Below are 23,389 nucleotides of genomic sequence, written 5' to 3' on the forward strand. Positions count from 1 at the left end.
CTAGCTGGCGCTATGTACTCTCGATTCAATTCAATTCAATTCATGAAGCTTTATTCGGTACATACAGGATGACCATAAAAGCACAACAACATATATTAAAAACAGGTAAAACATGATTACGATCAAGAATTAAAACACATGATACTTAAAATAGCATGCTTTTACGGGCCCTAATAGACTGATTTAAAAATGTAGTAGTAAAAAAACAGATATCAGCAGTTTCCAAATTAAATAACAGACTGATAGCCTGATACACTGTACATACACCAAGTTTAACAAACAGGGGCTTCAAGTAGGCAATCATAAAATTCATATACAATTTGCAGATCAATAAAAAGTGCAAGGTGCTTTGTTTGGTGATGCCGTCACACTGGCACGGCCCAGTTGGATGTTTCTTGATACACGGCTGGGCCACTAAATGGTGTGCTACTCCAAACCTCAGTCTTGTTAGCACAAACTTATGAGAAGGTCTTGTCACCAAACTTAAATATCTGGGAAAACCTTCATTGATTTTATATTTACTAAAGAACATGACTGTGGACAGGAATGCATTTGTTGGCCCCCGTTTCCCAGCCTGATGCGCCATAAAAGTTGCTTTCAGCTCGGCTTTTGGGATCATAGAAGCAGCACCCAGGTCAGTCAGTACATTTAGATTAAATATTTCTAAGAAACAATCGGCTACATATCTTAACCAAGGGATATTATGATATTTATCCAAAGATAAACAGTCCTCAATAACTGATCTATTAAACAACTTCTCGTCCTGTAGCCAAATTGACCGCCAAATCATAAGTGGCCTCAGGGATAAGACATCAGCTAGATAGTTTCAGTTTCATAGTCTTTATTTCGATTTTCATCATAAAAGACAGTTACCAAAACAGGATAAAACATACATAGAAAAACATTTAACCATCATATATAAAAAGCACATTTCAGCAGTTAAAAAAAGATTAAATGGTATATTTAAAGACCTAATGTATAAACACCCAAATAATATTGAAATTTAAAATGCATTTAGATATCTAGTTCTAATATCCCATGCCCACCCCAAATACTTAGATGACAGATGCTGATTTTATCGCGCATTAATTGCTGTTGCCAGCGCTATTGCTAGCGCGCTTATTTTAACTTACCCGATTTTGTCTTTTGCTTACTTTCATTTTTAGCACTTTCCCCTGGTTTTAACAGGGTCTTGCCCCCGTCCCCATTCCGCACATAATTGTCTCCCGCACTGCCGTTTTGGCGGGCCTGGATCCCGGGGGTGGCTCATTGTGGGCGCCATCTTGGATTGGGCAGTAAGTGTAGCTTTAGGCGCCATCTTGGAGCGTCCTCGCGCTCGCGCCACGATTGGAGAGCCTATTTAAGGCGGACCCAGACTCTTGTCAGGTCTTGACAGATGCTGATTTTATCGCGCATTAATTGCTGTTGCCAGCGCTATTGCTAGCGCGCTTATTTTAACTTACCCGATTTTGTCTTTTGCTTACTTTCATTTTTAGCACTTTCCCCTGGTTTTAACAGGGTCTTGCCCCCGTCCCCATTCCGCACATAATTGTCTCCCGCACTGCCGTTTTGGCGGGCCTGGATCCCGGGGGTGGCTCATTGTGGGCGCCATCTTGGATTGGGCAGTAAGTGTAGCTTTAGGCGCCATCTTGGAGCGTCCTCGCGCTCGCGCCACGATTGGAGAGCCTATTTAAGGCGGACCCAGACTCTTGTCAGGTCTTGACAGATGCTGATTTTATCGCGCATTAATTGCTGTTGCCAGCGCTATTGCTAGCGCGCTTATTTTAACTTACCCGATTTTGTCTTTTGCTTACTTTCATTTTTAGCACTTTCCCCTGGTTTTAACAGGGTCTTGCCCCCGTCCCCATTCCGCACATAATTGTCTCCCGCACTGCCGTTTTGGCGGGCCTGGATCCCGGGGGTGGCTCATTGTGGGCGCCATCTTGGATTGGGCAGTAAGTGTAGCTTTAGGCGCCATCTTGGAGCGTCCTCGCGCTCGCGCCACGATTGGAGAGCCTATTTAAGGCGGACCCAGACTCTTGTCAGGTCTTGACAGATGCTGATTTTATCGCGCATTAATTGCTGTTGCCAGCGCTATTGCTAGCGCGCTTATTTTAACTTACCCGATTTTGTCTTTTGCTTACTTTCATTTTTAGCACTTTCCCCTGGTTTTAACAGGGTCTTGCCCCCGTCCCCATTCCGCACATAATTGTCTCCCGCACTGCCGTTTTGGCGGGCCTGGATCCCGGGGGTGGCTCATTGTGGGCGCCATCTTGGATTGGGCAGTAAGTGTAGCTTTAGGCGCCATCTTGGAGCGTCCTCGCGCTCGCGCCACGATTGGAGAGCCTATTTAAAGCTCCCCCCTCCCGCGCAGCGGGACGCGCAGATGTGGACGCCGTCGCTTAGCCGGAGTCGTGCCTGAGTCCTGCCCGTCTGCGCTCGTCCGCGTTGAGGCAGCGCGAGGCCGGGCAGGCTCAGTCCTATCTGCTATCTTTGCGCCGTATGCTGTGTTGCCAGCTATGATATCTTACACACGGTCAGAGCTGTTGGCCATAGGTCACTCGTCCAGGGGCTCTGCGTGTAAGTCTGTGGACCCTTTAGCTGGCCCTTACAGCTGCGCCTGTGAAGGCTGGTCTCTTAAGAGCCCAACCAAAATTCGTTCCTTGGAAAACGTCGTCCCTGTCATACGGCCTCGTGCTGTTTCGAGAGATCTCCGTATTTGGTGCCTTAATGTGAGATCTCTTGTAAAGCACCACCTGTCCATCTATGACCTGATGGATAAAGAGGATCCAGATGTTTTCTTAATGACAGAAACCTGGCTTCAGGACTCTGATTCTGCCATATTGAACCTGGCATTCCCCCAGAACTACACCATCTTCACCTCTAATAGGACCACAAGAGGTGGTGGCATTGCTATGGCTGTCAAATCCTGCTTCCCAGCAGAATGGAAGCCATCAGGACTACCTGCATGTGAAAGCGCTATTTTTAAAGTCGCCTTCTCCCATCAGTTCACCTTCAGTGGGCTGCTGGTCTACCGCCCCCCTGGCAATGACTCGGTATTCAGATCCGCATTGGCCGATATGGTCAGTCCTATAGCATTGGGCTGCGCCAATTTTAACATCTTGGGTGACCTTAACATCCATTTTGATAATGGGTCATCCACTACCGTGAGCTCCCTGTTGGCCGACTTGGAAGCTCTCCAACTTACTCAGCTTGTCACCCGTCCAACCCACGTTGGAGGCCATATCCTTGACCCCTTCTTTTCCACACTTGACGGGTTAAGGGTGTCAGATCCAAGGAGGTTAGGGTGGACTGATCATCTACTTGTAGAAGCACTTTGCCCGGTCCATGACAAGCCGTTTATATCCAGGGAAAGGCTAACCCTTAAAAGGCCGTGGCACAAACTTACGCTGGAAGAGTTCTACGGTATATTAGAGCGGAAACCTCTGAACAATCTCACCAATGTGGAACAAGGCTACCAACAGTTCTGCATGTGGATTACTGACGCCTTGGACTCTCTGATACCTTTACGATGGGCGAAAGGCCGGACAAAAGCACCTAGCCCCTGGTATAACGAGTCTCTGGCAGAACTGAAAAGATCCTGCCGTAAGACAGAGAGGGAATGGAGACGATCATATGACCCGGCTCTGAAAATCCGGTATTTCACTGAGTTGAAACGTTACCACAGAGCTATATGCAGAGTTAGAGCTGCATTTTATGCCCAGGAATTTGCCACCAGTACCAACCGCTCAAAACTGATTTTCAGGGTACTGAAGGACCTAATGAAAAACAGATCCTCATCAGAGGCGATTTGCACAGACTCACACTGTGATAAATTGGCCTCTTTTTTTGTGGAGAAAGTGGAAAAAATATATCACGGGTTCGACACACTCCACCAGGAGCGTGAAGCCACTGTCTCTGATACATTGGATCATGAGCCTCTGGCTATCTTACCTGAACTGTCGGTTGAGGCCTTTGACAGACTCTGCCTCAAGGTCAAATCAGGCTCCCCGGCGGACCCGTTAAAGCCTGCCTTCATCAATACACTTTCCCCGCTGTGTCGTAACCCCATACTGGATCTCATTAATATGTCTCTGTCTTCTGGAACTGTACCTGCGGCCTGGAAGCAGGCAGTGGTTACCCCCATACTAAAAAAAGCTAATTCTGACCCCCGACTGCCAGAAAACTACCGACCTATCTCCCTGTTGCCATGGATCGCCAAGGTAACAGAAGCGCACGTCAACTCGGTTTTGTCTGAGCATCTGGCTTGCAACCAGATCTTAGACCCCAGCCAGAACGGATTCCGGTCAGGACACAGTACCGAGACGGCACTACTTTACATCTTGGAACATCTTCGCCAGGTACTTGACTTAGGTCATACTGCAGCGCTTATATTATTAGACCTAAGCGCTGCTTTCGATACTGTGTCCCACCAAATACTTATCCAGCGCTTACAGGAGGCGGGAGTGACGGATGTCGCTCTCCAATGGTTTCGGTCCTTTCTGGCTGATCGTTCTTTTAAAGTGGCTATACCACCTGGCCAATCCACCACTTACCCCCTGAAGATGGGGGTTCCACAGGGATCTTCGTTGAGCCCTACCATATTTAACCTCTATGTGAAACCGTTGGCTGGTGTCGTCAAACAGTGGGGTCTTACGATGGCCTCATATGCGGACGACACACAGCTAGCGGTGACACTTAGCGGAGACCCCGAGGTAGCAGCTCCGAGATTCCGTGCGGGTCTCTTGGCAGTAGCCAGCTGGCTTCGCACCAACTGCCTCCAGTTGAATGCCACCAAAACGGAGGTACTGGTTCTAGGGAAGCACGCTGAGCTATGGGGTAACCAGTGGTGGCCGTCAGAGCTTGGTGTCACGCCTATTCCAGTGGCTGGAGTGAGAAATCTAGGAGTTTGGGTGGACTCTGCGCTCACCTTCAGGGACCACACCAAGAAGGTGGCTGCCACGTGTTACGGAATACTGCGTGGTATTAGGCCAGTCTTGAAGTACTTTGATCCCCCTACCAGACAGCTTGTAGTTCAGGCCTCAATACTATCTAGGCTGGACTACGGTAGCTCACTGTTGTTAGGGGTGAATCAAGCGGAGGCCTCTAGGCTCCAAAGAGTACAAAACGCCGCGGCACGAGCCATTGTGGGCCTTCCCAGACACTGTTCAGTGTCTGGTACCATCACGGCCTTGCATTGGCTCCCGGTCAGACAGCGAATCATGTTCAAGGCGCTGTGTCTGGCCTTCAAAATTTTGAAAACTTCTTCGCCACCGGCACTTGTCACTCTACTTACGCCCTATGTGCCGTCGAGATCTTTAAGATCGGAGGGGCTTCATCTGGCTGTCTGTCCACGCTTCAGGTTGAGCAGGATGGGTGGCCGTTCTTTCAGGGTTCTAGCGGCTGGCCTATGGAACTCGCTACCAGTTCACATTCGAGCTCTTGAGGATATGTTCGCCTTCAGGCAGGCTATTAAAACTTTCCTCTTTCCAGTTCCTGGCTAATTTCTTTTGTGTGTTATGTTACAGCATCTGTCAAAGCGCCAGGACGCCCCTTTGCTGGGGCAGCTGTGCGCTCTAGAAATTTTAATAACATAACATAACATAACTTAGCAACACCCACAACCACCATCTCAGAAGTATTAGTACGTAGCACCCTCAAGGCCTCCGTACTCCCTCTAACTTCCAGTCTACGGCATATGGGCCTAATCCATTTGTTTCTTGGGGCTTGATAGGCAGGGCATGCAAAAAAAAACATGGCCTACACTCTCCTTATGGTCAGAACACCAGGGACAAGAATCATTTAAATGAAAATGAACAGACCAATTCTTTGTAAATGACCTTACTGGCAAGGACCCTACTCGAAACTAGTGGTAACGTTTTTTGTCTAGGGTCTTAGTAATCACGTCCCAGTAGATCTCCAGTGAGGGGTCTAATTTGTGAGCCAAAAATCTGCCCGTCAGGCTAGTAGCATCCGATTGTACCATAGATAAGTTTTTGACAGAAGCCCAATAAAGTGCTTTAAAGTCTTGCTTGGAGGGGAAGGAGGTGGGCTCTGGGGAAACCCATAGCTGATTAAGGCCCATCTCCTCCAATACCATTTTTACCTCTCGTAGCCAGGGAATATTAGAGATCCCATACTGATCTGACTTCCGCCAATTCATTGGCAAAAAGACTTAAGTCCGGTGATGTCCAGATACGTCTCCATAATGCTACTAGACGATAGCGAGCCATCTTGTTGATGGGCTTACAGCCCATATCTAGCAAGAGTGGTTTAATCGGTGTAGATAGGGGCAGACCTACCAGTTTCCGTAAAAATTTGTTTTGGACTGTTGCTAGTGCTGAGAGATCCATGTAGCCCCATAGGTCAGCCCCATACAGGATGGCAGAGCTAATTTTGGCTTCATAGATCTTAAGAGCTGGTGCAACCCGTTTGGTTAGTGACATTTGTTGCTCCTTAACCAAACAGCCCGTAAGCGGTGCAAATATAAGTTGAAGTACATCGACCTGGGGTTTCCAGCGAAGGCGGTAGTCTAGGGTCACTCCGAGATATGTCATGACCTCCGCTTGTTCAATACTAACGCCATTCAAGGTGACTGTACTTTTAATGGGACGATTTTAAGTTAAGACCATAAATTTGGTCTTACTTACATTAATTTGTAAATCGTTTAATTTACAAAACTCCTCAAACCGATTAAGTGCAATTTGCAGCCCCCTACGTGTTTTTGAGAGGAGTAAAGTGTCGTCAGCAAATATAAGCATTGGGAACTTAGTCCCACCTAAAGAGGGAGCGTCAGTGGGGGTGTTGGCAAAAAACTTCACAACCTGATAAATAAACAATAAAAAAAGGGTAGGAGCCAAAACACATCCCTGACGGACCCCTCGCGTTACAGGAAAACTAGCCGTCACTTGCCCTTGGCCTCCCCACCTCACCCGGGCAAAGTTGTCCTCGTGCAATCTAACCACGAGGTCTAGAAGTTCAGGCGGTAAGGCCAGATTTCTTAGGACATCCCACAATTTTGCCCTGGGCACAAAATCGAAGGCTGACTTAAGGTCCACAAAGGCGGCATAGATGGATCCGCCGACTAATAGTACCACCTTCCAGTAGATCATGGTGAATCTAAAAACCTGGTCGATGGTACTAGTACCTGATCTAAAGCCAGCCTGTAAGGGGGAGAGAATACTTTCCATCTCCATCCACCCCTGGATTCTGACTAGAACCATCCTAGCGACAATTTTTTGTAGGGAGTCAATTAGGCTTATGGGACGGTAGTTTCCCGGAACCGAACGGTCCCCTTTTTTAAAAATGGGGAGAATTTCCGCCCCTTTCCAGGACTCTGGAATCCTTGCCCCCTGTGCGATAGTATTGGCAAGCAGGGTTATATAGGGAACCCATAGTTGGAAATTTGTTTTAAATAGGTCAGCGGGGATAGAATCCATCCCTGAGGCTTTTCCTGATTGTACTGAACCGAGTGCAGACTCGGTATCAGAAGTTGTAAAAACTAACGTGGAATTAGGGACAGCGAGCGGGGATGCACACAGTACCTGACCGATTTGGGGTACTAAGTCTGGATCTTTAAACTGCCTAGAATAAAAGTCTACCCATACCTCAGCTGGGACATAATTGACAGGAATTTGGGAATCCGGATTCCTACCCCATTTTACAATTTCCCAAAACTTTACTTGATTAGATGATTGACAAGCCTCAAAGGGGTCGGACCAATGGCGCTCGTCCCATTCTCTTTTCGCAATCCACTGTACCTTTTTATACGTTTGGCGGGCCATTTTAATTTTGCTAGAGACCCTAGATTTAATGGCTTTTATTAGGCTGCTATGTGCCATCCTACAGTTCTTATTATACCATTTTTTCTGGGCACCCAATTCCTTCACTTTTCCGCGTTTTAATGGCAGAGTTAAAAGGGCTTTGAGTTTAGTGAAACACTGACCGTGAAGATCACTAATCTGAGGAACAGCATCCATGGCGGGCGATAGATTTAAAAAGGCACTCAAAGTCAGCGAGACTTCATTTGTATGCCATCTAACAAAGTGTGGTCCTCCACAACCTCCACAACCCAACACCATTTGACCCTTCTTCTATCATTAGACAAAACTGCCTCTGCAGTTAGTCAGGATGTTGTTAGGGGCCTACCAGGGCCACCTGGAAGCTGCAGACTTAAGGACAATGGGTTATGGTCACTCTCCGGGCGGGCCACAACTTCCATATCGACCACAAGTGAGCAATATTCCATTTTGACCAAGATATAATCTATTCAGCTTTTACTAATCCCATTGTCAAAAGTGGGTTGGCCAACCTTGTCAGAGGCCGTTCGCCCATTTGCCGCTCTCAGGCCCCACTCCAAACACAACCCTAACCAATGGAGAGCCGCCTCGGTGGCCTTTTTACAATTAATCAGAGATAGGGACGGGATATTCCATACTGCATCTTCCTCAGCCCCCAAATCCTCACCCTCACTAAACAGGGGTTCCAAGGTGCAATTGAGGTCCCCTGCTATGAGGATTAATCTGTCTCTCCCTATCTGCTCAAGGTAAGAGTCCAGTTCATCCAAAATAGCCGGACAGCGCCCTCCTGGACGACCTCGGGCATAAATGTTAACAACTACAATGTCCTGGAAGCCAACCTTACTGAGTTTAATTTCCAGGAGATCAGGGTTATCCACTACTATTTCGATAGGTCTATACCCAATAGACTGCCTAACCCAGATTAATAGGCCCCCTGAGGCTCTGCCTTTTGGACCCCGGATTGCTGGCTTATAAAAGTTTAAGTACCCTACCCAATATATAGGATCAGGGGCCCAGCTCTCTTGAAGGATTACAATATCAAAAGTATCAATAAAGTCAGCCCAATCCTCCGAACCTATTCGTCCCTTTAGCCCTGCGATGTTCCATGAAACAACTTTAAGCGGCTCAGCCTGATTAGATGGAGTGGCTTGATACAAATCACACACCTCCTCCCCAATAATACTTGCCATGCATGATTGCATACCAGAGGACTGGTTTATATGTGTGCTGGTCTCAACAACCCTCTCCACAGCCTTCTCCAAATGAGCTCCCACATAACTCAAACTTATATTACTAGCTCCATTATTGCCATTTACATGATTTTTCAGATGGCACCCTCTACTAGGTGCGGGGTGCAGTCAATCAATACCCTCCAGGCCAGCTAGATAGTTAATATCCAGTTCCCGGTGTATCAACTCAGTAGGAGCAGAGGTCGGTAGGCATAAAAGCTTTTTTAGGCAAGGTATTTTCCTCCACCTGTAGCTTGTTGTCATAAGTATGTCCACATACTCCCGCTCCATACATAGCAATGGAAACACATCTAGCTTGATAGATATGGAGCATGTCCTTAGTACGTCTATCCCCGACTTTTGCCGCAAATCTAAAAACACCATGTGCATTTTTAGCCATTTTATTACTAATATTCATGAATTCGTTAGAGAAAGTAATGCCAAGGTAACAGAATTTACCTACATCTTGCACCTTATTGCCCTCAATAAAAAAGGCCTTAGAGGCTTTATTTCTGTGTCCATAGACCATGGTATGCGTTTTCCCCTTGTTAATGGACAGTTTCCTATCCCTAATAAAGGTAGAAAAACTGTCCATCAGACGCTGTAGTCCAATAGGAGTTCTAGAGAGCAGGACAGCGTCATCAGAATACAATAACACTGCAACAGAAACACCTTTAATTTTGGGTGCATCTGCGTTTACAGTTTTTAAAATAGTATCTATTTAATTAATAAACAGTATAAAAAGAAGGGGGGCTAGTACACACCCCTGCCTTATCCCTCGCTTAACACTGAATTTAGGGGTGCATGCACCTTTAGTGCCGTAGCGCACACTGGTTTCTAGCTTTCCGTATAACCTGGCAAGAAAGAAGATTATACCATCCGGCGCTCCAAGCTGTAACAATGTTGGCCATAGTATTGAATGGTCCACCATATCAAAGGCACTACTTAGATCGGCGAAGCAAAGATATATTGAGCCCTCCTTTGCTTCAGTGTATTTACCAATCAATAGTTCAAGGTAAATACACTGGTCAAGTGTACCCCGACCCTTCCTAAATCCATACTGGCTGTCTGCCAGAATGCCTTCTTGCTCAGCCCACTCTTATAATCGAACCAACATGACTCTGCTCATGATCTTAACTGACGACTCAAGGAGAGAGATTGGGCGATAATTCTTTGCATCTGCCCGACTGCCCTTTTTAAATATTGGGATTATAATGGATTCCCCCCATGTGTTTGGCGCCTCTGCGCACACAGCAGCATTAAACACTTTGGTCAACACAGGGCTCCACATCTTTGGAGCGGCTTTATATACATCGATCGGCACCCCGTCGTGTCCCTGAGCCTTGCCCCCCTTGCTAGCTCCAATACCAGATTCGACCTCTTGCACAGTAATGTCCAGTGAAATAACAGGCCAGTCATAAATGCTACTAGCATCCCTGTTAACAGAACCAAAAATCAGAGAAAAATGGGTAACCCAGCCCTCGCTAGAGACATTAGATCTTAATTCGGGTATATTATCCTCTTTGAGGAAGGCTGAGTTTACCCTTGCCCAAAACAGGGTGTTATCGGATTGCTCTGCAGCCTGGTTGAGTGAATCCCAGGCCTGTTGCTGTAATTCACCCTTTCTCCTTTTCAGAGCATGCTTGTAGTCTGACCTTAATTGGATGATATGATCTGGGTCCCTAGGCTCTTTCGCAAGAGCCTGTTTTAACTTATTTAATAGGCTAGTACAGGCGTGGTCAAACCAGCCCGACCATTTCTACAATGGGCATTGTTAGGTTTAGTGAACCTGGCATTAATAGATTTATTGATGGAATTAAAAGCAGCTAAAACCCGCTCGTTGTCGGTGCCATGATCCAATATGATGGTAATATCTGTCAGGCTCTCACCGACTATGGAGTTTAGTAATTCGCTAGCTTTCTCCCCTATCCATCTAAGCCTTACACCATTAGGTCTATAAGGCTCTACATTAGTAAGTACAGTACCTACTTTGACAGTGCTACTCCCCCATAAGGTACAATCCAGGACTATATAATTGTGGTCGCTTAAAGAGCTGACCTCTATCCTAGGAGAAGCACAGTGAGAGGTGATGTTAGATGAAACAATCACATGGTCTATAACGGAACTACTCTGCCTGTTTTTAAAAGTAGGGATTGTCTGACCAGATTCATCTTTAACAAAGTCCAAGATTTCCAGGTCATGACATCCCATGAACTTGTTCAATATTTCGCCATAATTATTATGTCTAAAATGTAAATAATCCACACCATCGGTATTAAGGACCCCACAAACTTTTTGGGTAGACAGTTCACACAAAGGTAGGTTAAAATCGCCCACCCAGATAAAATCAAAAACGACATTAAGTTCAGTAATGAAATTATCAATAGCACTGACCAAATTGTGGGCTACAGTCGACCTGGAATTATCAAACAAATTTTATAATAATTAACCAGTAGTACATTACGACCCTGGTCCGCAATTAGCCAGAGGATCTGTACATGCGCTCCCACACACCAATACCTTTTCACTGTAATCTGTCGCCTGATGGAGACTAAAATCAGGAGACCCCCCTTGGCTCTCCCCGAGGTAGAACCTTGTACCAACAAACTGTACGAGACAAAATCATCATAATTTACTTCCTCCCTACACCAAGTTTCCTGAAAACAAAGTATATCATAGCTGTTAATAAAGTCATTCCAACCCAAAACATTCCCCTTGGACTTAAGTCCAGCAAGATTCCAACTTACAATTTTAATAACATTGGTATGCGTTATAGTATGGACAGCTGGGGCTGCTGTTACCATAGCACTGTCCCCGCCATTACGTTCCCCATTAATATACTCCCACATCTGTTGATCTCATATCATTCCCCCGGCTGAATTAGCTCCAGATCTAAATGTGTGTTATTTAATTCAATCTCTGGGCTTACTGAAATTGCAACTGCAGATAACCCACGGCCCTCGGTATGTCAATCGTTAGAGTCCAACGAACATAGGGCTTGGTATCTATTCTGCATGGGAATTTCAAAGCCAGGGTGTTGTACAGGTAAATGGGGACTATAGTGTCTACTTCTATCTTTATTGGGGGATACGTTAATAAATTGACTATAAAAGTAGCCTAATGGGCGTACGCAAACACTATTCTCAGCATAAGCTAGTGAAGCTGCCCTTAACAAGATGGTAGCTACATGTTGGGGATGTTTAAAATTTACTATAACGCAATCGCCCCTACAGGTCTTTCTAGACTGACCTATCCAATTCGCCCTTCTCGTAGATAGGATTTGGTCAGAAAAATTTATCGGGAAGCCACATTGCTTATTCAGCCACAAAACTGTCCTGTTTTTAAGTGAATTGTGGGTTTCCTATTTGGGCTGGGTTGAATGACTTTCCAGGGGGGAGGGGGGGGGCGTTTGTCAAGACAACCACATATGGGGCACAATCAGGTGGCAGGTTGGTGGAGCGATTATTCCTTCTTTTATCTTACAGTAGGAATGCTCTCTCGAGCTACGATACTCTGCTTATTTGGACAAATTAATGGAGTCGGGTCAGGCATAACAGTTTCAGTTAGTCTATTACTAGGTGGCTTGGATACATCTTTGGGAATGCCCTGGTTTATTTCCACTGTACCCTTAGCACCACATTTCAGTCTTTCATTCCGGGTCAGATGTGTCTCCATAAGGTCTCCTAGTCTTTTAACTTCGGGCAGAAATTGTATCAAGTTTGGACACTAGGGGTTTAATGAGCTCTTCTAGCTTTGCATCAATGATACTGGCTAGAAGGTCTAATTGATCAACATTAATGTTACATGAGCCCTTGCTTCCTACCGGCTCAGAATCCCCCAGTGGGTGTTTCGGTGGTGTCTCTAATCTTTTTTTACTACGGTTTCCCCCTCGTTTGGCTTGGGTCTTCCTACATGCCCTTACAGTCCTGGATGTTCTAGTGGGGGACGAACATTGGTCCTTTATTTCATTGTTTGAGGTATCGTGAATATCATTATTAGATATTACTGAGATGTCCTGAACATTTTCCGCGTGAACCAGAACATCCACAGATACAACCGCCTGGTTCCCCGGGCCACAGCTATCTGATAATGTTGGTACGTCCGCTAGGATAGGTGAAATTGGGGTAGTACCAGGAGAACTCCCCCTGCCCTAGTGATGCTCTCCTATCACTATTAATTTTATTAACCACTTTCACCAAATAGCTATCTAATGTGGCTACAGCAGTGGGAGTCTTATCAGCTTTATGTTTAGACATGGTTGATATTTATAATTAAAACCACAAAGTAATTTTTCTAAAAAGAATAAAAGCTATCATGAATTACCAGATACTTATATACTATACTTGGCTTACTCTCCTGTAGGCACAGTATTTTACATATCTGGAGATAAAATCAAAGTCCAATAAATGAATTAATGTAATGAAAGCCTCACAATCAAGGGCTCAGTGTCAGCAGCGGGAACCAGGATCTGTTGCCCATCCCGGCCTCGTTCGGCCCTGGACGGCCACCAACGGCCCGCCCTTTGTCCGGGCTTAGTCCGGCTCGTCCCGTGTGCTTCCCACGCCAGCGGGTCCGGCGAGCAGTAATGAGGCGCCGGTGTGCAGTGGGGCGTGCCTCCTCGCAGGTAGAGTCACGCACGGGCTCCTGGTCTCTGGATTCCCGTGCGGCGTGTGCTTAGCCGAGCTATGGCCCCCTCAGCAGTAGAACGGAGATTTTCCCTCAGTCAATGCCTCTCCGCCTGCAGTGACAGCTCCGATGGCAGGGAGCTCTTCGAGCAATGCGGGAATTGAATTGAGTCTTCCCTCCCGGAGAGCTGCAGCTAAGGTAAGATTTATGCAATTTTTATGTTTCATGTGTGTATGTATTAAAGTATGTGTATCTAGCTAGTGCTATGTACTCTCAAATAAAGTAATAAATGTGCTAGTGTTGTGAATAGGTGTGTGTGCGTGAGTGAATGCATGAGTGCAAGTGAGGTGTATGTGTGACCACATTACCAACTGCCACTGCTTTTAACACAGAAACCATTTTGTTATTTACAGCTAACTTGTAACAAATCTTCTAATGTGGCATAGTGAGGTATGACCGGACATCAAGAAACAGCATGCAAACTGAAAGGCATTACTTTAGAACCTTGTTTTTATCCTCAGTTTTTTGTAATTCCAAGGTTGTTAGAAAGGGCTATTTTGAATAATAAAGACTTAGCACACTCAACAACTGCATAGCATTTAAATTCTGACTGAGTGTTTCTGCAGACCAAGTGCTCTTAGTATATTATGCCTACCAGTGTGCATGACATGACTCCTACACATTGTAGCCCTCATTCTGCACATGCATAGTAGTGCTTTAGTTTACAATTGACATTTATATAACCATCGCTTTGTGAGCTCTCCAAAGAGGCCAAAGATTGGATGTGCATTTAGTCTGAACACCTTAATGCCCCAGTGACAGACACTGTGAGAAAGCAGTATCAGTAGAGTTGAAGGAGTGTCGGTGTTAAGGGTGTCACCAAAAGTTCTGAGAAATTGGGTAATTTTCCTTTTTGTTACAACAGCCTTGCCTTCATCTTTACCCCAAACAAACAAGTGCTTGCTGCAACAAAATGGAAACAACAATGTACTCTATACTTTTTAGTGCCAAAGTAAGTGGTCATGGTGAAGGACTTAGTAACGGAGGACAGGGAATCAGTCAGAGTATGTGACTGTCTCTTTTCTGGCCTCTCCTTATATTTTAACTGGAAAAGTGTGGAACTCCCGACTTACTGTAGCAACCCTCAGTTTTCACACTGTTGCTTCACATTTAGGTACAATTGTTTTGCACGAAAACTGTGTTTCAGATTTGTCTGCTGCGTATTATTTTTGCTGTTCTCTCATACTGTCATAGTGAAGGAGTTTTTTGTTGTTGAATAATTTCAGACAGGTACATAGAATGTTAGGCCGTGCCAAACAAGTTGTGTTGCAATTACTTTAATACAAGGGGATGTTTCTTAATATGAAGATCACTGTGTTGTGTTAATTCTGCATAACACTCCCAGTAACCTTTTTGGAGCCACATTGTTGAAATAGCATTGACATTTCTATTCATAGACATAAAGAGGTTTATAATCTGCTTTTGTAAAAATAATTCATGAATGCAAGCTTCGGGTTTGGTTCTGTGGTGACAGAACTACAAGATGAAAAGTAAAAGTGGATATTTGGTCTTGAAAATGAGTAGTTATTAGCACAGATGCCCAGTTAACCTCCTCCCACTATCTGTATATTGAAGAGAATTTAGATTAATACTTAAAATGTTTTCTGAAGATTACTTTTGAAAAATTTGAGAGATTCGAATTTGGGCTGGTTTTAGGCTGACACTGGTCTGCTTTGGGCTGAATTTGGGCTTATCCTTGAGTGTCTTTGGGATTGGGATGGGTCTCAAAATCTCGCAACACCGGTCGATACCTCATTGCAGCCTGTCAGTGTTTCAGGGACGGTGCAACCTGACACTGACAGCCAGGTGTGCAAAGAGTTTTGTATTTATTGAGGTATTTCTCCAAGTGTTTGATTACAAGAGAGGGACGAAAATATATCCTGGAACCTTATTTTGTCTCATACACGTTTAGACACAAACATCATCTCTTGCCCCAAATGAAGCATCCCTTTTTGATATTTCTTCTTATTTGTTTGGGGACAATCTATCACTGTGGGATCCCAAAGTGGGTCACACAATTATTTGATTCTGAGACAATAGTTAGATTTAAAGAAAGTGCATAGTTGAGAGTTACTTTGACTCTGCTGGTATATAGGTCTTTAGTTACCAAAGATATTATGATCAGTGGTGCTGGACCGATTTCTCTAGTGGTGGTGCTGTCTAACAACGTCACCTTCATAAAACATAGGGGATATTTGACAGTGTTTTAAAAAAAAATACTAACATTGGTTCCAGAAGAAAAAAACATTGGAAAGGCCATTTTCGTCTTCATCCTTCATCTGAATTCTTTTAGGTTTTATGAGGGTGCTCCAGCATCTTCCACACCCCTAGATCCAGCATCACTGGAATCAATTAAAAACAATTAGAGAACAGAACATCTCAAAACGTACGAGCATTTATTTTGAAGAAAACATGAACTTTACATTCACAATTTTAGGGATTATTTGCCAGTCATCAATGCGGTTTTCTGAATTTCCATTATCCAAATATATTTTGTTTTGTAGGATTTGATAAAGTCGTGGGCAATCTGTTGCTATGCCTTCAGCTTTTTTCGACTCAGAGTCCCATATACGATCCTAGATACCAGCCTGATTAATTCTACCATAGGCTTCATACTGAATTGTGTAATTTATTGGCCGCTTTACATCTATCAGTGTGCTAAATATTAAAAAGACATTCTGAATTGAGCTACAAACAATTCCGAAAGCTGGCAGGACCATATTTAATATTACATGAGTGTTTTCTGATATATTGCTCACATTACCAGATGGTTGCTTCAGGGCGCTTGAATGGCCAATTTGAAAGACAAATTTATGACAGGGATGCCCTCCGATGTCTAAATAAATTGAGCAGTCTAACACTTATGCAAATAGGAACAGGCGGATCCTTATAAAACGTCTGCATTGCTTATGGTCTCCTTGAAGCAAAAGAAGTTTTAAAACTGTTATTGGTTGAATAATGTACTTAATTTCAAGCTGGCTCAGCACATTGTCCATCAATTAAGTTTTCAGTGCGTCTAACTTCTTCACTCTGCTGCCATCCACAATCAATACCTGAACTACCAACAGCAACATAGCTGCTGTGTATTAAAGCGACCAGCGTGTAAATAATGAATAGGTAAGAAAGTAAACAGTGTCTGATTCATCAGTCACCCATTCGTAATTCATTGATCGAACCAGTTCGCAATCATTCTTACAGCTTTTGTAGAGGCATCTCTACCACATTCATTATACAAGTTAATTCAATAGACATACTATTGATTTACCAAACACCTGCAATACATTGTATGCTGATGTTTATCATTTCTATATAGGATAAGTACATATGTAGAAGTATAATATTGTGCACTTTACCATTTTTAAGCGTGGGGAGAGTCTATCCCCCAGATGGCACATTATTTGCTGTATATTTGCTTATGTGCTTTATGTAAATCCTTCATATGCAGTAGTTAAAAGCAAAATTATTTCATCAGGCCCAAAGCACAATCTCAATGCACAGGTCCATGGTGTGAACTAGTGATGATCCAAGTCCAGAGGCGCCATACGAGGCAGCTCTCCTACGGCTAAAATAGAGGATTTGACATTTGCATCACTCTCACTAAAAAACCTCTGAATCCATGTTTATTATAACACTCCCTAAAATATGAAGTGGCAAAATGTCAGGCCGCAAATTCATCTCTCAAATAATCCTGCCAGCTCAGCTTGACTTCTCCACTTCACGTCATCGAGAAGAAATTCTACCGAGGAGTGAGTCTTTTCATACCCTTTTCGAAGAGAAACATGCACATTCTTGAGTGAATAGTTGTTATGTGTGCTTTTTCCTTTTCGTCTTTACACAATCCTTGTGTCGACTTGCTCCTATGCATTCTACAACATTTCTCTGGACTCCTTGGCCTCTTTTTTGGTATATGTTCGCGGATCTTGGTAGATTTAAGATTCTGTCCTGAGGTATTGACCTCTCAGTGCCCAGGTGTGGCTTGTTGCTCTTTCAAAAGGAGCCAGTGGGTCAGCGAGGCCCAATGAGGCTAGTATTGAATGAACGAGAATGAAGGAAGGCTGTTGGACAGTGGGCAGCACTGACTAACTTTACAGTTAACTCAAGTTTGTGGCTTGCCTTCTTCTACTGTGTTCTGACGTGATTCTCTCCAGTGTCTGACGTAATTTCAGTCTGTTCAAACTTTTGCATATGTCAAGGAAGGCAGTGGGTGGGGGTGATAGGCATGATGTACACTGTTCTCACTCTGCATGATATTTGGTTTGTTTCTGCTTTCTTTTTTAAAATGTTACCTTGGTGGGTTGTTTGGCAACATGTGCAAAGGTGTGTGCGTAGGTGGAAGTATTTTGATCCATTTTAGGTTGTTCTTTTTTTTGTTTCTGTCACTTGTTTGTTAACTTGTTTTTTCGTCCTTATTTTTTGCAGGTAGTAGTACTTCTGGTGGTTTCAAATTTTGGGCAGGATTTTTTGTACACTTCTGGACCTTTTTCTTCCTCTCCCTGCTGCCTCCTCTCTTTAGTTGCTTGTGTTCCTGTTCCAAGGGGACCTGAGCTGGACTGTTCCCATGGGGAGCAGGGTGAAGACTGGTTTCCATATGGCTGGGTTTAAACTAGAATTGCATGGGGAGCCAAACAAAACGATGGATTTAGGCCAAGATCTCTGTATTGGGGTGAATATATGACACTGTTCAACTCTCTTACCATCAATTGTTCGTTTTTCAAATGGGAGATGCCAATGGAGAAAAAATCTGACTGCGAGGAAGGGATTCAGGGAGGAGGAGATCCTGTTCTGATCTTTCTGGAAGACTGTCATTTCCCAAGGCAATCATAGTATTAGAGCAGAGGTCTTCAAACTTTTGTAGGTTGAGCCCCCGGGCTGATTTTTTTTAGATGTTGCCCCCCCCCCCCCCTCCACCCCCACCTGACAAATTTCTGGAATCAACCGCCATGCGCACATTCCGGGCATATCCAGCAAATAATGTTCAATACAATAGGAGTGTTTAGTAAACTGCAGGTTTGTGAGTGAGTGTGGTGAAATGACAGAGGCTTATTACACAGCTCAAAACACCACTTTCCAAGATAAAATATTCAAAAATTACTTTTACTAAGATGCTTTGTTTTACACATGACATGGGTTGATAACACCACCAACATAAATGTGACAGGTGTGCCTGTTTTTCAGAGACAGTCAATCTGTGGATGGATTTTTGCTACTGCCATCCTCAGGTTGTGCTCCACATCCAGTCTTGAACCGTACGTAGGGGCCTATTAGGATGGCGGACGGACCTGCGTCCGTCCGCCACCCCAGAGGAGGAGGGACCGTCCGCAGGGGCAGCTGCGGTCCCTCCATGCCAATTAGGATGTGACCGCCACCCTGGCGGTCAGATCCTGTATTCTTAACATTGCGACGGGTGCTGCTTGAAGCAGCACATGCCGCAATGTTAAAAAAATGCATGTTCACCTTGGCATGCACGAAGCTGCAGGCACCGCGTGGTGCCTGCCGCTTCGTGCACGCAAAGGCAGGGGGGTACCACCCCCCCTTCACCCCTGGGAGCCCGCAATGGGCCCCCGAAGACAACACCGTATGCCTTTCCGCCGTGGAAAGGCATATGACCGCAGCCATCCTAATATGGCTGGCGGTGTCTGATAGACACCGCCAGCCATGTTAGTGCTTTTCCGCCGCGGTCGGAAGGCGACCGCAGCGGAAAAGCGGTGGACGGAAAATAGATCCCCCAGCCATCCTAATCTGGCGGGGGGTCTTTTTCCAGTCCGTAGCGGATAATCCGCATCCTCCGGGCCGGCGGTGGATTCCGCCGGCCCGGAGGATGCGGATTATCCGCAATTATAATCGGCCCCGTAGTCTTTAATACCGCACGTGCTGAGAACCCAATGTCACATAAATAGGACGAGCTGAAAGGCAAGAGTGTTTTGAAAGCAGTTTCTCCCAAAGCTGAATATTCTGCAGACATTTTCAGTTAAGACAGGGACTGGAAGGGAGACAGTGTTGTCAGATGTTTCGAGCACTCCCTAGCTCAGAGCTGGTACACGAGAAACAAATCTTCTCTAGAAATCATTAACAAACGTTTTAGGCAGCATTATAATGGGATAATTGCCCACCAACCAGTTATGTATCCGAAGACAGTTGAAAGCCCACAGAGAAGGCGCTGAACAAACACCTAATTGAGAATTCCTTAGTGGTACAATAAGTTGCTTGCCTGAAGCAGTGGGGGTTTGGGACACGTCAGGCTTATGTTTAAAAAAAACCAATAATAAATGAATGATGTTGTCTAGTTTACTTCAGAGTAATGTTGTCTGACAGACTCTGTGATGGCAGGGACATGTAAGGGATTTTGGGTGCCCTCGGCCAAAACTATTTTGGGGGGCCGCCGTTCAGTACAGCTTTGAGTTTAAATGATTTACTTTCAGCTCTGCCATGCCCTATTTAGCCAGGCTACTAACGGTGCACAGGTACTGTAGTCGAAATTCTAAAAGCGTTTACATCTAATATTCAGAGATAGTGATGTGTTTTCACGGTTGTAACGACGCAGCAGCCCACTAATTTTACAGTGAATAATATCTGTGGTATTCTCCAATTTCTCATATGTGAGGATCCGCTTGTATCTAACTTTTTTATGGTTAAAATTTTTTTATGGTTGTTGCATGAAACAAACACATTTCTCTGCAAATAGTAATAGACTCCCTCACATCAATTAAATTAAAAAGAAATTAAACAAAACTGTATTTGTAAGAATCTGTTTAGGAATTATTCCAGTCCATCAGTGCAAAAACAGAACTGTCTCTATCAAGGGGCCCCTGGAAAGCTGGATTGCAGTGCATTTAGATGTCTCCTTTTGTAATTTAGGATGAAACCCTTAATGGGGCACGACATGCCTATTCTTGTGTACAGGGGTGAGTGAGGTGACCATATGAATTTGGGTGCGCATTGTAGTGCTGAGTGGGACGAATTAATGTATGGTTAGTGGTGGGCTTATTTGAGAGAGATTGCAGATTGAGCAGTGAGGGGGACAGGTGAGTAAAGTGTCATGAGTGCAGGTTGAGTAGTGTGCTCGTGTGACTGCGGTGTGAGGTATAGAGTGAACAGCGCTAGTGCATTGTGAGTGCAGAGTGATCACTGTGAGTGGAGGGTAAGCGGGTGAATGGTGTGAGTGCAGGGTAATCAGTGTGAGCGCATTGTGATCGCTGTGAGTGCAGATTGATCACTGTGAGTGGAGGGTAGGTGGGTGAATGGTGTGAGTGCAGGGTGATCTGTGTGAGCGCATCGTGATTGCTGTGAGTGCAGAGTGATCACTGTGAGTGGAGGGTAAGTGGGTGAATAGTTTGAGTGCATCAGGATCCGTGTGTGAGCTGGGTGAGGGTGAGGGTGAGAATGAGTAGTGAGTGGTCTAAATGCAGGGTGCACTACCAGACACTTGAAGTAACTCAGCATGTTATTGATGGCAGCGTAGGGTTTCAAATGTGTTAAACTATTGCTATTATGGCAGTAACCAGTAATCAGGGTGGAGGAAATAATGTGATGATCCCTCAATAAACTTCCAGTCTTATGATTAGGGTTGCCAGATCATTATTTTGATGTCACTGATGGTATAACAATAAGCAGTCTCCTAAAGCTGTATTTTCAGCACTTGTCTGAGCATACTTTGAACAGCAAATATAAATAGAAAGAACTTTTAATTGTTTTACAGAGCTGCCTGAATGATCCATGACTGATAATAAAAGGGAATAAAGACAGAAAAGTAACATAAAAAATGAATACATACTTCTTATTTATAACCATATTTAGCAAAATGCAGGCTGTTTAAACAACACATGGCTGGCTGGCATTTTGCGCACCTGCCAATTTAATTTTAAAAGAAACTTTCAGGGACGTTTTAGGGATTTTGGGGGCTCTGGGCCAAATGTATTTTTGGGGGCCCTGTTCGGACCAGCTTTGATTTTATTATCCAGTCTCCGCTCTTTCATGCCTTCTTTGGTCAAATACTAAATGTGTGTACATCTAATGTTCAGGGATAGTGATGTGTGTTTTCAGTATGTAACACAACAGCAGTTCACTAATATTTTAGCAAATAATCTCTGTCACACCTGTCCATTTCTCATATGTGAGGTCCTGGATTGAGCTAAAATAAACTTTTTTAATGGATGTTGCATGACACATAAACACATTTTGTCTACAAAATGTCTGTAATAGACTCTTACACGTTAAAAATGAATAATAGTAAAATGCTATTTACAACATTGTGCTTAAAAATGATTCAAGGTAATGAGGGCAAGACTCTGTAGAACAGAGCTGGCTCTTTCAACCCCCCGCCTGCACCCCCCCACCTCCCACCCCCTTTGAAAGGCTGGGGCCCTGGCCCAGAGCCCACTTTTCCCATGCCTTAAAACTTCTACAGAAACTTTTTCTCCTTTCTGGGAAGAGCTAACTCTCCCAGGAGGGGGTTAATTCATACAGCTGAAATGCTTCAGCTGCAGTGGGAGGCAAGGGGCCTTGTCTGAAACTGAAAGTGTGTCTGTTTGTTTCTTTTCTTTTGGTTTTTGCAGAAGAGACTCCTTGCCTCCCACTGCAGCTCGAGCATGTCAGCTACGAATTAACCCCCTCCTGGGATGAACTCATCAAACAATGATAAGATTGGTGTGAAGTGCGCGCTCCCCTGGTATGGTGCCCCGCAGATTGAAGAACTCTGTGTTAGAGCAATACGCAAAAACATGAATTCACATGACTGATTTTGTCAATAATTCCACACTAACATCATTGCAGGTAAAAAAGTATATAAGAAATAATAACGAAGATAAAAACGAGGACTTCCTTAATTGTATTTTACCAAGACTTTTACACTGCATTATGGGAAATGTATTTTTATTACAAGTCATGTGACTAAAAGCTTTTAAGCAGGCATGTACGCACTTTGCAATTTTATTGATTCCACCTGTGAGCAAGGCTAACGCCGAAACGCGTAAGGGAATGGAAGCATGTTGTGCTGCTCTGCGTTGGATTAAATGCCACGTCACCAGAACAGGGCCTCATGCCTTTTGTTTTGACTGTGACTTGATGGGCTGCTCCGTGCCCATCATCTTGAGGCCGCCCTGTAGGGTGGGGGGTCCTTTGCTCGGAGGATGTTGCTGGATGTTTATAGTGAGGGTGACCCACTTGCTCTCACATTCCCACAATGGGAGATGCCAATTGAGCAACAATGGGATTGCAAGGAAGGGATTAGGATATCCTGCTCTGATCTTTCTGGAAGACTGGCATCACATTTCCCAAGGCAATCGTAGTATTAGAGCACTACGCAAAGAACATGAATTCACATGCCTGGTTTTGGCAATAATTCCACACTAACATCATTGCAGGTAAAAAAAATATAAGAAATAATAACAAAGATAAAAATGAGGACTTACTTAATCGTATTTTACCAAGACATTTACACTGCTTTATGGGAAATGTATTATTATTACAAGTCATGTTACCAAAAGCTTTTAAGCATGCACGTATGCACTTTGTAATTTCATTGATTCCACCTGTGAGCAAGGCTAATGCTGAAACGCGTAAGGGAATCGAGGGCATGTTGTGCTGTTCTGTGTTGGATTAAATGCCACGTCACCAGAACTGGGCTTCTTAGCTTTTGTTTTGATTGTAACTCGATGGGCTGCTCCATGCCCATCATCT

The sequence above is a fragment of the Lissotriton helveticus genome, chromosome 10 (assembly GCF_964261635.1).
Source record: "Lissotriton helveticus chromosome 10, aLisHel1.1, whole genome shotgun sequence".
NCBI lineage: Eukaryota > Metazoa > Chordata > Amphibia > Caudata > Salamandridae > Lissotriton > Lissotriton helveticus.